The following is a 16,146-nucleotide window of genomic DNA, read 5'->3' as shown; positions in this document are numbered from 1 at the left end:
GATGGCGGTTCGACATCGAGATGTCATTCTCGCACACATGGGGGAGCTGGGTTTGAGACTAAACGCCAAGAAGAGTGTACTTTCTCCAGTTCAGAGAACCACCTATCTAGGCGTAGTGTGGGATTCGACCACGATGCAGGCACGTATGTCTCCTGCTCGGATCGAGTCGATCCTCACTTCAGTCGAGAGAGTCAAAGAAGGCCAGTCACTCACTGTCAAACAATTCTAGAGATTGTTAGGGCTCATGGCAGCTGCGTCCAACGTGATACCTTTTGGCCTGCTGCACATGAGACCCCTGCAGTGGTGGCTCAAGTCCAAGGGCTTTTCCCCGAGGGGAAATCCACTTCGAGTTATCAAGGTCACGCGGCGATGCCTTCGTGCCTTAGACATGTGGAAGAAACCTTGGTTCTTGAATCAGGGCCCGGTGCTGGGAGCTCTTCGTCGCCGTGTAACGCTAGCGACAGACGCGTCCCTCACCGGTTGGGGTGCGGTCATGAGTGGCCACCCTGCCCGCGGTCTGTGGAGTGGTCGCCATCTGACATGGCACATCAATTGCCTAGAGATGTTAGCAGTCTATCGAGCATTAAAATATTTCCTCCCAGACCTGAGAGGTCACCATGTGTTGGTGCGCACCGACAACACATCAGTGGTCTCTTATATCAATCACCAGGGGGGTCTGCGCTCACGCCCCTTGTACAAGCTGGCGTACCAGATCCTTCTCTGGTCCCAGGGCAAACTCCTCTCGATCAGAGCAGTGTATATTCCTGGGAGATTGAATGTGGGAGCAGACATACTGTCGAGGCAGGGGCCGAGGCCCGGGGAATGGATGCTTCACCCCGAGGTGGTGAAGCAGATATGGAGAGTGTTTGGCAAAGCCCAGGTGGACCTATTTGCGACTCGAGAGACATCGCAATGTCCCCTCTGGTTCTCTCTAGTTCATCCAGCTCCTCTGGGACTGGACGCTATGGTACAGACCTGGCCGAGGCTTCGTCTGTACGCATTTCCCCTTATCGCTCTGCTCCCGGGAGTTCTGGCGAGAGTACGCCAGGACGGGGTCCGTCTGTTGTTAGTAGCCCCGTGCTGGCCGGGCCGAGTATGGTTCTCAGATCTAGTCTCGCTCCTCGACGACTCTCCGTGGGAGATACCGATCAGGACAGACCTACTCTCACAGGCGCAGGGCACGATAATTCATCCTCGCCCGGAGTCGTTCAAGCTGTTGGTGTGGCCCCTGAGGGGGCACAACTGTTAGCAGCTGGTCTCTCAACCCGAGGTTGTTGAGACCCTACTCCAGTCCAGAGCTCCCTCTACGAGGAAACTGTACGCCCTGAAGTGGACATTCTTCACTTCATGGTGCAGAGATCGCCACCTTGACCCTGTTAACTGCCCAGTTGGTACAGTTCTGGAGTTTTTACAAGCTAGGCTCTCTGCGGGGTTATCCCACTCCACCTTAAAGGTGTACGTGGCGGCCATAGCTGCTTTCCATGTCCCTTTCAATGATCAGTCAGTGGGTAGACACCCCCTAGTTACACGTTTCCTCCGAGGTGCACTGAGGCTGAGACCTCCAGTACGGTCCCGTATTCCCCCATGGGATTTGGTTGTGGTTCTAGAGGCTCTTTGTAAAGCTCCATTCGAGCCAATACAAGATATCTCAGATAGACATCTGACACTTAAAACTGCCCTGCTACTGGCAATCACCTCACTAAAAAGAGTTGGAGATCTCCAGGCCCTTTCGGTGGCCCCTACTTATCTAGACTTTGCCCCTGGTATGGCCAAAGCACTCTTATACCCTCGAGCGGGTTATGTTCCAAAGGTTCCCTCTGTTACACCACAACCTATCGTACTGCAGGCCTTTTGTCCTCCTCCCTTTCGGGAGCCAGACCAAGAGAAGCTAAATTGTATGTGTCCAGTGCGAGCACTGGACGCATACGTCCACAGACCTGCCCTGTGGAGAAAGTCCGACCAATTGCTTGTTTGCTACGGTCCTACTAACAAGGGTTCCCCTGCCTCCAAGCAGACCCTTAGTCGTTGGAAAGTCGAGGCTATCAACGAGTCCTATGAGTCCTCTGGTCTTCCCCCTCCTTTGGGGGCCAAGGCTCACTCTACTCGGGGTATGGCGGCCTCCAAGGCCTTCTCAGCAGGTGTGTCCCTCTTGGACATCTGCAACGCTGCGGGGTGGTCCACGCCCTCTACATTTGTCAGATTCTACGATCTTGATATGCGAGCCACTCCGGGCTCTTCTGTTCTCTCGCCTCAGCTGTGCTCTTCGGACACACACTAGGCAGGGATTTGGTAGTCTGGCAGCGTTGGCACATCGTTCCCCAAAGCGATATCGACGCAGCTCGAGTTCCCGAAAAGGTACGTCCCAAGGTTACGCATGTAACCCTAGTTCCTTGAGGGAACGAGACGCTGCGTCGCAGAGCCATACTCCCGGCACCCCTGCCGGCGCTTGCTTCCCTACTCGAAGCTGAAGCCAGCTGCACGGCACGTGCTTATATAGCTTCCTGGTCGCTACGTCACCCCGCTCCGTGACGTCACGGCCCGTCCATTGGACAGATTGCACACGATGTTCAGAGCCGGTCTCGTCAGGGACGTTCCCCAAAGCGATATCGACGCAGCGTCTCGTTCCCTCAAGCAACTAGGGCTACATGCGTAACCTTGGGGCGTTACTAAATAAATACACAATTGTGATAGAGAATAAGAAGCTGACATCTGACATTTCTTCAAGCGGTCATATTTACCATGTTTACTATGGTAATGTTAATGCCTAGCGTGCACAGTCTTTTGTATCACTTATAAATATTTATGCCTTGAATTGTGATTATAATCCACATCAGATCAAGTTATTTCAAACACTCGCTGCTGACTGAAAGTGAGTTTTGAGCTCAACTTATTTAAAAAAGTTTTTAATGCTTTTCTGAAACGATCCGCAGCGCAGACTCTCTATTTTTATAAAAGGTCCCAACCAAAAATCATTATTATATTTTGATGATATGCTATGCTACTTGGAGCTAAACTCTCGAGACGAGACTTATGACAGATAATATAAGTTACTAAATAAATACACAACACACAACAAACAAGTTTTGCATTTTTATTTGTATAATTACTTTTTTTTTTCACAACGGTTCTGTATCATTTGTGACGGTGAATTAAAACAACAACAACAACAACAAAAAAAAAACACTACCATTCAAAAGTTTTGGGTCTGATTTTTGTTTAAAGGAAATACTTTTATTTACCCAAAAATCCTGTTATATCACTGTTTACAGAAGAACATTTAGCAGCACAACTGTTTTCAGCATTGATAATAATAAGAAACGTTCCTCAAGCACCAAACCCAGCATATTAGAATGATTTCTGATGGATAATGTGACACTGAAGAATACAGTACTGATGCTGATAATTCAGTTTTGCCAACACAGGAATAAATTACATTTTAAAGTTCAAATATAAAAAACTTTAATTGTATAATATTTCATAATATTACCATTTTTACTTTTAGCCTTTTTATATTTGATCTAGATTTTTAGGCTCTAATGTTAGTGTTATCTGTAAGCACCAGGGATCTGAGGGTAACACAATTTCGTTTCTCTGTATGTATGTACTGTACATGTGGAAGAATTGACAATAAAGCAGACTTGACTTGACTTGACTAAACAAGCCCTCTCTCAAAAACATTTAAAATCTTAGCCACCTCAAAAATTTAAACGGCAGGGTACATATATTTCACATACCATTGGGTTTAGAGTAATTTAGCAAAAAGCCTGAAATGTATTTGAGAGAGCTGAAAATGTAATCTCTCACAAGTCCTTTGGAAGAAAAATTATATGAATATTCCCTTTACTGAACATCGTTCTGCTGAAATATCATTAACCACATTAAGCACAGAACAGCTTTTCCTAATGTGCATCTAAATCCATCCAACTTCAATTCTTCATCGTATTTTCAGTTATCAGAAACAGAAAAGGAAGATGCTCATTTAAAAACCACATTCCCACACTAATTTGTCAGCAAGGTACTGGAAGAATAAAAATTTATGACAATGAAGAAAACAGAGATGTATATATATATATATATATATATATATATATATAGAGAGAGAGAGAGAGAGAGAGAGAGAGAGAGAGAGAGAGAGAGAGAGAGAGAGAGAGAGAGAGAGATAGAGAGAGAGAGAGAGAGAGAGAGAGAGAGAGAGAGAGAGATTTTTTTTTTTTTTGATTTTCACAATCGATTTATTATAAAATTTTTAATATAACACTTTACACACACTTGAAAAAAAAAAAAAAAAAATAAAAAAAATAATAAAAAAAAAAAAATAAAAAAAAATAAAAATAAATAAATAATAATAATATATATATATATTACATTAAATCTCTTGCAAAGACAATTTCTTCATTTTCAACTGAAACCAGAGCATAATTACAACACCACTGAGTTTCAAAAACCTTTAACGTACTCATCAATTTATGAAAATTAAAATCAATAAGTATTCTTGATTTTACCAAATTTTTAAAAACTAAAACAACATCTTGTCCTGACTTCTCTTCAATCTTATTTCTCCTAGTGATATAAACAGCATATTTTGCTTGTCCCACAATAAAATTGATGACTTGACATTTGAACTTTTGTTTTGAATTGTAAAAAAAACCCAAAATATAATTTTGTTTTGAAAAACTAGTATTAAAATAATCTAAAAAAACACTTAATAAGTCAAAAAGAGGGTTTAGTCGCTTACAATACATGAAGCAATGAAAAATAGTCTCTCGTTCTGAACAAAAAGGACATTTGTCGCTTACAGTGGGGTTTAAAATAGACACAAATGCATTTACAGCAATGGCTCCATGTAAAATCCGCCACTGCAAATCACCAATATTCTTTTTTAATGGTGGTTTGTAAAGTGCTCGCCAGACAGGTTTAGTTTCAGAATTGATTCCTAATTTTTCTCTCCATACTGTATCTGTTTTAGTACTTAAATTTTGCTGATGAGTAACTTTAACAATGCATTTATATAATATTTTCCCTTCTACTGTACAAAAATCAATATAATCATTACTTCCAAAATTGAACAGGGGGCTATTAAAACAAAACTCATCTATAACAGGGAAAATTTCAAGTTCAGGAAAAAGATCTTTACTATCAGGGCTTAAAGTCCCTGCACCAAACTCTTGTAAAAGTATCTTCTCTTCATCAGTTAAAATCATAGTTAATTTTTCTAGAAATTTTTTTACAAACCGTATTGATCGAACTCCTAATAGGTTAGCTACTTTTTCAGCTCTCAGTAAATTATAACCTGATTCATTTATAATGTGTTTTAGTTTAAAAAGCTTTTTATTACATAATAAATCTGTTAAACCAGGAAAATCTTCTGCCGAAGTATCAAACCTAGCTCCAAAAACAACTGGTTCTTCCAATAACCAATGAAGAGAAGTTGCTGGTTCCATCCAGCGATGTTTAAAGAAACCCCACACTTTGAACAGATTTTGATAGAAAGAAGGAATTTCATTAAAAGTCAATCTTTTATGGTCCATTAGAAACAATGTTAAATCCACTTCCATATTGCCAACTCTTCTCAAGATACTTAAGGCCAGTGGTCTCCACACCAATGAATAAGGTCCCATCATAAGTTTCTGTATATATTGGAGACGGTAAGTGGCTCTTCTACAAGCGAGATTTACAAGACCTTGACCTCCTTCCTCTTTGGGCAAAAAGAGAATGCTTTGAGGAGTCCAATGATACTTGTCCCAAAAAAAGTTCACCAATTCTCTTTGAATATTAACAAGGAGTCCGTTTGGAGGGTCAACACAAGCAAGTTTATGCCATAGTGAGGATGCCACAAGATTATTAATTATAAGAATACGTCCTCTATAAGATATCTGAGGCAGCAACCATTTCCACTTTTCCAATCGACCTTTTATTTTCTCTATTAAACCTTCCCAATTTTTCCTAATAAAGTTTTCATTTCCTAGATAGACACCAAGGTATTTTAAACCTCCTCTTTTCCAAATCAGTCCTCCAGGTAAAGCAGGAAGATCTCCACTCCAATTTCCCACCATTATAGCTTCACTTTTCCTCCAATTTACTTTGGCAGAGGAAACTAGTTTAAAATCATTTACAATTTTTTCTAGCTTAATAACATCTTCCTTCTCATTTACAAAAACAATAACATCATCAGCATATGCAGAAAGGTGTAAAGAATTATTACAATCAGGAAAACTCAAACCTTTTAAATGAATTCGTAGTTTTTGCAGTAAGGGTTCAATTGCCAGGGAGTACAACATACCAGACATAGGACATCCCTGCCTGACCCCCCTTTCAACTTTAAAAGGAGCACACAAACCACCATTAATTTTAAGAACACTCTCAATGTTACAGTACACAGCCTTTAACATTGATATAAACGTATGGTTAAACCCAAAAGCCTTTAAAGTACTCCATAGAAACAAATGTTCAACTCTGTCGAATGCTTTCTCTTGATCAAGAGAAATCATTCCAGAGTTAATTCCCAGGAGTTTAGAAGCATCAAAAACATCTCTTATTAAAGCAATATTATCAAAAATAGACCTGTTGGGAATACAGTAAGTCTGATCACAGTGTATCAATTTGCTTATAATTTTACTAAGTCTCATAGCTAAAGTTTTGGACAAAATTTTGTACTCTGAACATAAAAGTGAAACAGGGCGCCAATTGCTGATATACTGAAGATCCCCTTTTTTGGGTAACAGTGTAATGACTGCTCTTCTGCAGCTTAGAGGCAATAGTCCTCTTTTCAGACTGTCATTAAAAACTGTCAGCAGATCTTCTCCTATGACGGGCCATAGAGTCTTATAGAACTCAACAGGCAGCCCGTCAATTCCTGGAGATTTACCATTATCCAAGCTCATCATGGCAGTATAAAGCTCTTTCAATGACAACGTCTGTTGTAGATCATTGTTAGACTCTTCATCCACCTTTGGCAGTCCTTCAAGAAAATGATCAGCCTCTGCACCCCATTTCCTCAGTTCAGATTTATAAAGGTCAGAAAAAAACTCTACAGCACAGCAACGTATGTCAGTAGGCTCAGTTAATTCTTGTCCTGTAGCTGAGCGTAAAGTATGGATCATTTTACTTTGACCTTTTTTAATTTCTAAATTAAAAAAGAATTTTGAGGGAGCATCCATTTGTGCCACAGTTTGAAACCGTGACCGGACTAAAGCTCCCTTTGCTTTAACTCCCAACAGGTCTACCAAAATAGATTTCTTTTCTTTCAGATCATCAATATGTTTTCTGTTGTTTTTTTTTGATGCTAATAAATCTTGTAAAACAGTAATTTCCGTCTCTAAAATCTTCATTGACTGGGCTAGGTCTCGAGTAACATTAAGAGTGTACTTTTGACAAAAATCTCTAATAAGAACTTTTCCACAATCCCACCATTGCGATAAAGATACATAAAAATGTTTTTGCTGCCTAAAAGTTTTCCAAAAAAAACTAAAATTTTCTAAGAATTTTTCATCATTCAGCAATGAAGTATTAAAAATCCAATAAGCACTTTTATACTTCACACATTTAAACAAAACACTACACAGAACTAAGCTGTGGTCAGAAAAACCCACTGGAATAATTTTACAGAACTTAAAAAGATTTCGTTGATGTTGAACACTATATATTCTGTCAAGCCTTGCTAAGGATATATAATTTTCAGTACTATGAGCCCAAGTATACTGTCTAACATCTTGATTCATATTTCTCCAAATATCACATAAATCATGTGTTTCAATTAATTGTATAAGTATTTTCTGAGAAGCAGCATGTGGTTCTATATGATTTCTATCTAACTTAGAATTTGCGGTACAATTAAAATCCCCACCTATAAATAACATATCATCTGGATTTAAGTCTTTTAAGACAGCATCCACCTTATCAAAAAACAAAACTCTTTCTAACCCCTTTGTAGGAGCATATAAATTCAAAAGCACCATGGTAACTTTCTCATATTTTACTTTGATCTTTAACAAACGACCACCAATTATTTCTTCAACTTCACAAGACAAAGGTAAAATGTGTTTTGAAAACAAAACAGCAACACCTCCACTAACAGAGGATTTATGACTTAGGACAATCTGTCCATCCCATTCTCTTTTCCAGTCGTTCTCATTTTTAAAATCACTGTGTGTTTCTTGTAAAAACAAAATATCAATTTGCTTTTGTCTACTAAATTCATATAACATCATTCTTTTATAACCATCTCTGGCACCATTTAAATTTAAAGTTCCAATTTTAAAATTTGTCATATTTATTTTAGGGACAAGAAAAAAAAATAAAAAAGTTGCCAAAAAAACTATTTTTGGCAAAATTTTAGAAGTTGACAGCTTCATCTTTATTACATTTTTTTTTCAGTTTGTTCACCAATTTTCTAAGACGATAAATCTCCACATCTTGAAAAGCTCCCTCTTTTATTAGATACCTTACATCATTAATAAATTGCTTACTATCAGGGAAGAAATCTTCTACTTGCACTCCTTTTACTCCTTTTGTTTCTTGCAGAAATTTGCTAATATCATTAGCACTATACAAGCAGATCAAGGTTTCATTTTGGGAACTTAGAGACAGATTTGAACATTGAGATATATTGGAATCAGAGGAATCTCCATCACTATCTGATGCCACACTCTCTTCACCACCCTCATCTTTCTTTACTTGTTTAAGTAACTTTTCTTTTCCACCACTTTTTTTCTTTCTTTTAACTGGGATCTTGAAAACAGATTTTGCTTCATTCTCAAAAACTACAGCATTTTCTTGCATATCCATTTCAACAACATCTGTTATGCAAACGTTCTCAGAAGGTTCAGCCTGCTCATAAGGCCTAGCGAATTCATCATTTTTACTAGACATGGTAACAATCTCAGACTCAGTTTTATCAGATCTTAACTCAGCAGCCACAACTGCAACCGGCCCAAGCTCACCGGCTTCGACCACTGACACACCAGCAATGTCAGTGTCATTCACGATCTCAGCCAGCGGAACAACAGACACCCCCATTTCAGTGCTTGTGTTCACAGCTGCATTTTCCTTTTTATTCGGACAATCACGAACAAGATGTCCAATCTTACTGCAATTAAAACATTTAATCGTAGTATCAGATGTTGCAAACACTGTATAATCGAAACCATCAATTTTGAACTTGAACACCAGATCAATCTCATCAATTCCGTTTTTCAACACCATGAAAACTTGTCTTCTAAACGAGACTAAATGTTTCACCAAAGGTGATTTGCACCCAAGAGGAATTTTCTTTATTGATGAAACCAGTTTTCCATACCGAGATAACTCTTGCACCAGTATATCGTCATTAATAAACGGAGGCACGTTGGACAGAATGACCTTTTTGGACGGGCTACTCAACGGTAAAACACTCACGAGTGAACCGTTCAACACAACGCCACTTTGGACAACTTCATTTGCCTTCTCAATTGATTTAAAAAAGATAACAATTGCACTATTCATTCGCGATGCAGAGACAATATAATCATGTCCCACAATCTCTCCCACGGCTAAACATACCTGCTCCACGTTAATCTTAGACTCCACCTTCACTCCATGTCGGCGGGTTAAATCTTTAAAACTCATCGTGTTTTGGTTCGTCATGCCTCCCAGCGCAACGCTGGTTGCAGACGGAAAAAAAGCTTTTAACTCTAACCGATCCAAACACAACAAAACATACAAACAAACACACAGCTCCAAATACAAAAGCACGATGCAGTCACCCTTACCACGCTCAGTTCATGTACTCCGACAGAGAAAGAAAGAGAAAGAAAGAAAAAAAAAAAAAAAAAAAAAAAAACCCACCCAAACCGAAAGAAAAGAAAAGAAAAGAGAAAGAAAAACAAACGTTTTTGCCACAGCGGGCAAAAAACCAGCTTACATTCACCACGCGCTCTCCAGTCTCGCTCAACAGACGCCCACGCATGCGCACGAAAGAGAGAGAGAGAGAGAGAGAGAGAGAGAGAGAGAGAGAGAGAGAGAGAGAGAAGGAAAAAAAATGCAGGCTGCAACTTGCCCCACATTTACAAAGTGGATTATCATGGTTTAGGATGGTGATTTGAGTCTCTGAGAGTTGACAAATCACAGATGTTGCTTTTGAAGAGACCTGTTAAGGCATGGTGGGGAGCCACTCAGACTCCCAGTTTTCATCGCCTCCCTCCGCCCAGTTTGCTGTGATTTTGGGCCATGTTTAGGTGTAAACACCATTACATTTGTCAGTTTGTGATACTATTTGTCTGACAAGCTCTTACACAGGAACCAGTAAAAAATGGTGAAAACATTCTGCCTCTGAAATCCTGCCTCCCCTTTGACACATTAGAATTTATTAGCTGGTAAATCCCGCCTGAGTAATTTGGCTGGTAAGGGGTCCAGCGGTGCGCCGACTGCATGTTAGAGGAAAGGCAGGCAGACAACTGACTGATTGACTGCATTACTCCATGTTTAGCAGCAGATTTGAGAGTAATAGTGCTCAGGAGAGCAAGAGAGAAACCTGCGGGCCCGAGGGAGAGTCGTATCAGCTTAAACCAGAAAATCTGGTACTACCAGATGGGTAGACTATGAAAAATGTAAAGACTGACTAATGATGCATTTACAGATCAACATATACAAACTGATTCATGTAAGTCCTCTTTACCAAACATTCTGTAAATATTTTTTTACCAGAATTTACTAATCATATAATTCAAATTTAAATTAAATCATCCAAAATGAGATTTTAATGGGTAGAAAAAAAAGGTATTTAGTACAAAATTATTATTTAAAAACAGTTTACAATATTGAAGTCAGATTAGCTCAGGGGATACTGAATAAAGTAATCACAAAAAAGATTTCTTCTGTTCATGGTAATGGAAATTCAGTTTTGTAAAAGAGTGTCGAGAGAGAGGATGCAACATACAGGTGCTGGTCATGTAATTAGAATATCATCAAAAAGTTGATTTATTTCACAAATTCCATTCAAAAAGTGCTCAGGTTTTATGAGAGCCCAGGTTGCTCTGATAGTGGCCTTCAGCTCTTCTGCATTCTTGGGTCTGGCGTATCGCATCTTCCTCTTCACAATACCCAATTGATTTTCTATGGGGTTAAGGTCAGGTGAGTTTTCTGGCCAATTAAGAACAGGGATACCATGGTACTTAAACCAGGTACTGGTAGCTTTGGCACTGTGTGCAGGGGACAAGTCCTGTTGGAAAATGAAATCTGCATTTTCATAAAGTTGGTCAGCAGCAGGAAGCATGAAGTGCTCTAAAAATTCCTGGTAAACCGCTGCGTTGACCTTGGACCTCAGAAAACACAGTGGACCAACCCCAGCAGACGACATGGCACCCCAAACCATCACTGACTGTGGAAACTTTACACTGGACCTCATGCAATGTGGACTGTGTGCCTCTCCTCTCTTCCTCCAGACTCTGGGACCCTGATTTCCAAAGAAAATGCTAAATTTACTTTCATCAGAGAACATAACTTTGGACCACTCAACAGCAGTCCAGTCCTTTTTGAAGCGGGAAGCTTCTGACCCTGTCTATTGTTCAAGAGTGGCTTTACATAAGGAATCCGACAGCTGAAACCCATGTCTTGCATACGTCTGTTCATAGTGGTTCTTGAAGCACTTATTCCAGCTGCAGTCCACTCTTTGTGAATCCCCCCCCCCCCTATTTTTGAATGGTTTTTGTTTCACAATCCTCTCCAGGGTGCAGTTATCCCTATTGATGTTAATTTTGCTTTGAGATAGTTTAAGATACTTTAAAATGAAAAAAAAAGCTTATTTTTATTTTTATTTTTTTTTAAATATTACATTGCATTGCATTTTATTTTTATATTGAGTTATTGTGCAGATCTTAAACAATGGTAAGTTATGAGACTTACTGAATGAGGTAGTCTGCTCACTACCTCATTCAGCATGGAACTGATGTCATTCTTCTACCTCATCAGTCAGTTTAAATAAAATAACTGCTCTTGAACCCTTTGTCACTTTAATCAGACTGAATAACCTTTTTTTGCAATAAAAATCTTTTATCTGCACTGTTTGTTCACGTCACTGGTTTGCACTCTATCTGCCATGTGCCTTGCGCTGCTTTATTTAACTTTATTTTTCGTTTTATTATAAGTCTTTTTTGCATGCCCTTATTGTATTGTTGTATCTTATATTTTATATTTGATCTAGATTTTTAGGTTCTATTGTTAGTGTTGTCTGTAATTACCGGGGTTCTGAGAGTAACGCAATTTTGATTCTCTGTATGTATGTACTGTACATGTGGAAGAACTGACAATAAAGCAGATTTGATTTCACTTGACTTCCCTTATAATACATTATACCTATAAGGAATATAATTAATTGTATCTTAAGTGGATGCACCATGTTCATTATATTATAAATCATCATACTCTTTAAATCTATAAACACAAATAATTAAGTATTATAATATATTAAAACTGTTCTTATGATTATTTATGAGATGATCCAACATATTATAAAGGGTTTTATATTCCATTATTCATTCATTATAATGGCTTAAGAATTCCCTATTAAACTTTTATAAATACGGCTTCATAGAAAGTGCTACCAAATATTTATTACAATTTTACATTTTTATTTACTTAATAGTTTTTCATCAACTCACCAAACCACCTGCAATTCCCTCAAGACCCACCAGGGGTTATTGAGCCCTGAAAAAGTCTCTTTGAAATCTTTGTAGAGACATAACTAGTGCTTCTTAAACCTAAATCAACTGCATCCTGCTCAGAAATAAATGAATAAATAATAAATTCATTAATCAAGCAGTCTAATGTTAGCGCGTGAATACTTTGCTTATAATTCTTTGTGCCTTAAAAAGGAAAATATTGCCTGGTAATATATAAATGTTATAATAACATAATAAAAGAGTTTTTATGTTATTATACATAATAATTATAAAATATTATATATTAATGCCTATTTTTATTTATTTATTTTTAAGCAATGGGTGGGCAGGACTGAAGCCACAGAGATGCACAAAAGGCATTAAACAGCATAAGTTATATTTTAGCCCTTTTTGCATCATATAAAGCTGTGCTTCTCTCAAATGAAAGTTCTGTGCACTCTTGTTATACACTAAGAGTTTCCTTGAAAATGTTCCTTATTTTCCCACTTGTACTGACGTCCCTATATTGTGTAAACTTTATCAGTTACCTTTGAATTTCTCTTGGCTTTCTCTTAGCTTCGCCTCAGCTCCTTTCACCTCCTTTTCTTTTAATTGCCTTGTTCATGTGTCTGATTTCCCCTCGTCTTGCACCTCAGGGTGTCATCTGGCCTTTGTTCACCTGATCCAGGACGCGTGGCACCAATCAAGCACACAATGGTACACACAATAGGGCCTGATGGGGGCCCATCCTCATGCTGAGAGGCTCATTTGACACCTAGCCGCGTGCAGGTTTTCCCTATAAACCAAGTGCTTTCTCAGATTAACTTACTGTTCTCTGCTAAATCTTCAGAGCAGGGTGAAAGCCCCAATGGAAGCTAACCTTGACATATGGTTTATGTTAGGTCAGGTTCAGCCAAAGCTGGGGCCATAAGGAGGGGCCGACAGCTCATACTCGAATAGCTCATCCATGTGTTGAATTTCCCTTGTCGAACATCTTGTCACAAAAATTGCTTGGGGTGATTTTCTCTGAATGGACGCGTGCCGGGTGTCACCGATCCCTGCACCATGACGCCCATCCATTTTTAACACCAGCACAGATGAACTGTGGGTCGGCTCAGCCTGCACACGTGTCCCCATAAACGCACGCACCGTCCTGTGGGCTCGAACCACGGCTGTCCATCCTGTAATTTATCATCATGTATCATATAAAGTCCAGCAGAAGGGATGTGATGCGTGCCACATCCACTGGACACTAGACAAAATGAAACAGTATCCCGCAATGAATGTGTTAAAGTTATTGTTCCAATTAGAACAGGTGAAAATGAGATGTAAACCTATGCCAGAACATTTACAGCGTCAGTCATTGCTAATTCATGAAAAGTGAGCAAAAAGGTGCCCCTCATTTATTTTTTAGGATTATGTTACATATTGTGGGCCAATATCAAAATACAGCATGCTCTTGACTTGACCAAAAGAAGATCGCATTTCTGACCCATAGGGAAAAACATTATGCTGTAATGAATGTAACTACTGGCTTTTAGGTGTCCTTCAAAAAGGCTAATTAATGTATTACCAGGCTAAAATGATCCACAGTGCACCTCATTAAACATTACACCTTCCACCCTCTGCATAATCATTAACAGTAATGGTACAAAGTGGAACATTTACCATGACCTTAGAAAGTATTTGGACACTTAATTCACACTTAAACATGCTCAAATGTCATCAGATTTTTTAAACTACTGTATATAAAATTATATAGATTTTATTATCTTAATATATTAAGTACATGTACATAACTCAATATATATAAGTTGCATTGGATAAACACTTAATGAACACATATGCATGTAAAAAAAGAACAATTTTTTCAGTTATCAATTGTTTTATGATACAATTCATAATCGGTACGAATGTCTGTCATTGAGTCTTTACTGACAATTCAGGCTCTGCTTTAAAACACTAAAGTGAAATGAAAGGGAGCTTGCCCAAAGAGAAAGATAGAATGCGGAATTATTAAGCAACAATGGAAATATATTTTACTTCTAAAGGAAGACCCCACACATGACTGACTTTCCATTGCTCTAGTCATGGAAAATTTCACACATTTAAGGATGGTGTATGTTATAATTTAGCAGTCCAATGCTTTTAAACCTCTTTTAAACCGGTTTAAATAGTCAACAAATGTCATTATGTTTAAACAATTATTTTAAGTGAAAGAACAAATGTATTAGTAATGAGTTGTATTGTATTTTGGACTTTACTTATGAATTCTACTTTAAAGGGTGGGTGAAATGCTCGTTTTCACTCAATATCCTGTTAATCTTGAGTACCTATAGAGTAGTACTGCATCCTTCATAACTCCAAAAAGTCTTTAGTTTTATTATATTCATAAGAGAAAGATAGTCTGTACCGAATTTTCCCGGAAAAACACGACCGGCTGGAGGCGTGACGTGTGGGCGGAGCTAAAGAATCACGAGCGCCAGTAGGCTTTTGCGTTGAGAGCATGTGGAAGCTGTGACTTTACCGTGAGGAAAAAACCATCATCCAAAACAAACCATGGCTAACGGTCAGATTCAGCCGTTTATTTATGATCCAGAATCAGATCCAGAGGCTGAAACTGAACGAGAGCAGCAGCAGCAACGACTCGCTTCGAGCGGGGCTCGAACCCGGGTCTCCGGCATGTGAGGGGACGCACTAACAAGGAGGCAGAGATATTTGAAGCAGTTTTACTCACCGCCTGCGGTCCCAACACACGATCGTGACCCTTTTTCGTTGGGATTGCATCATCCTTAAGAAATAAACGATACGCAAATCCGTCATCAAACTGGGCTTTGTTTGTAAAACAAGCATCTTCGAAATGCAGGGAACAAACAAAAACACTTGCACAACTCCGTTGATGCTCTGTAAAAATAAACTCCATCCACTGGTCCCTTAATGCTGTTTTTTGGTAATCTGTGCAGGGTTGTCTTGCCCTGGCAACCAAAAACACACTTATTTTGTGACTTTTCGCGACACTCTCGCTCTGATCAGTGAATGTCTGTTGTGCTCTCAGTGCTCTGCTATACGGGAGCGCGCGCTCTTCCGGGAGAAGTGCCCTCAGGACCCATATAAGGAAATTCCGCTCCATCAACGTCACACAGAGCCATACTCGAAAAAAACTTTCCGAAACTTGTGACAAACCGGAAGGAGTATTTTTGGAACGAAAATACTCCTTCAAACGTACAACTTAATTTCTGAAACTTTGTCCATGTTTAGCATGGGAATCCAACTCTTTAACAGTGTAAAAAAACTCAGTATGCATGAAAAAGCATTTCACCCCCCCCCCCTTTAATGGTTTCCCATACGCCTTTTAGACTTATTAATTAAACGCAGCTAAGCAAAAAATCTCAGAATTCCTTTAAGCACCCTCTATAAGCATCGGTCTAGCACAGTGCATTGTCTCAATTCCAAAGACTTATTGAAGGAACTACTGGAAATCCTTACTATGAGAAGGGTCGTTTCAATGGGTAAT

The sequence above is a fragment of the Carassius gibelio genome, chromosome A13, assembly GCF_023724105.1.
Source record: "Carassius gibelio isolate Cgi1373 ecotype wild population from Czech Republic chromosome A13, carGib1.2-hapl.c, whole genome shotgun sequence".
Classification (NCBI taxonomy): Eukaryota; Metazoa; Chordata; class Actinopteri; order Cypriniformes; family Cyprinidae; genus Carassius; species Carassius gibelio.
This window is presented reverse-complemented; position numbering follows the sequence as displayed.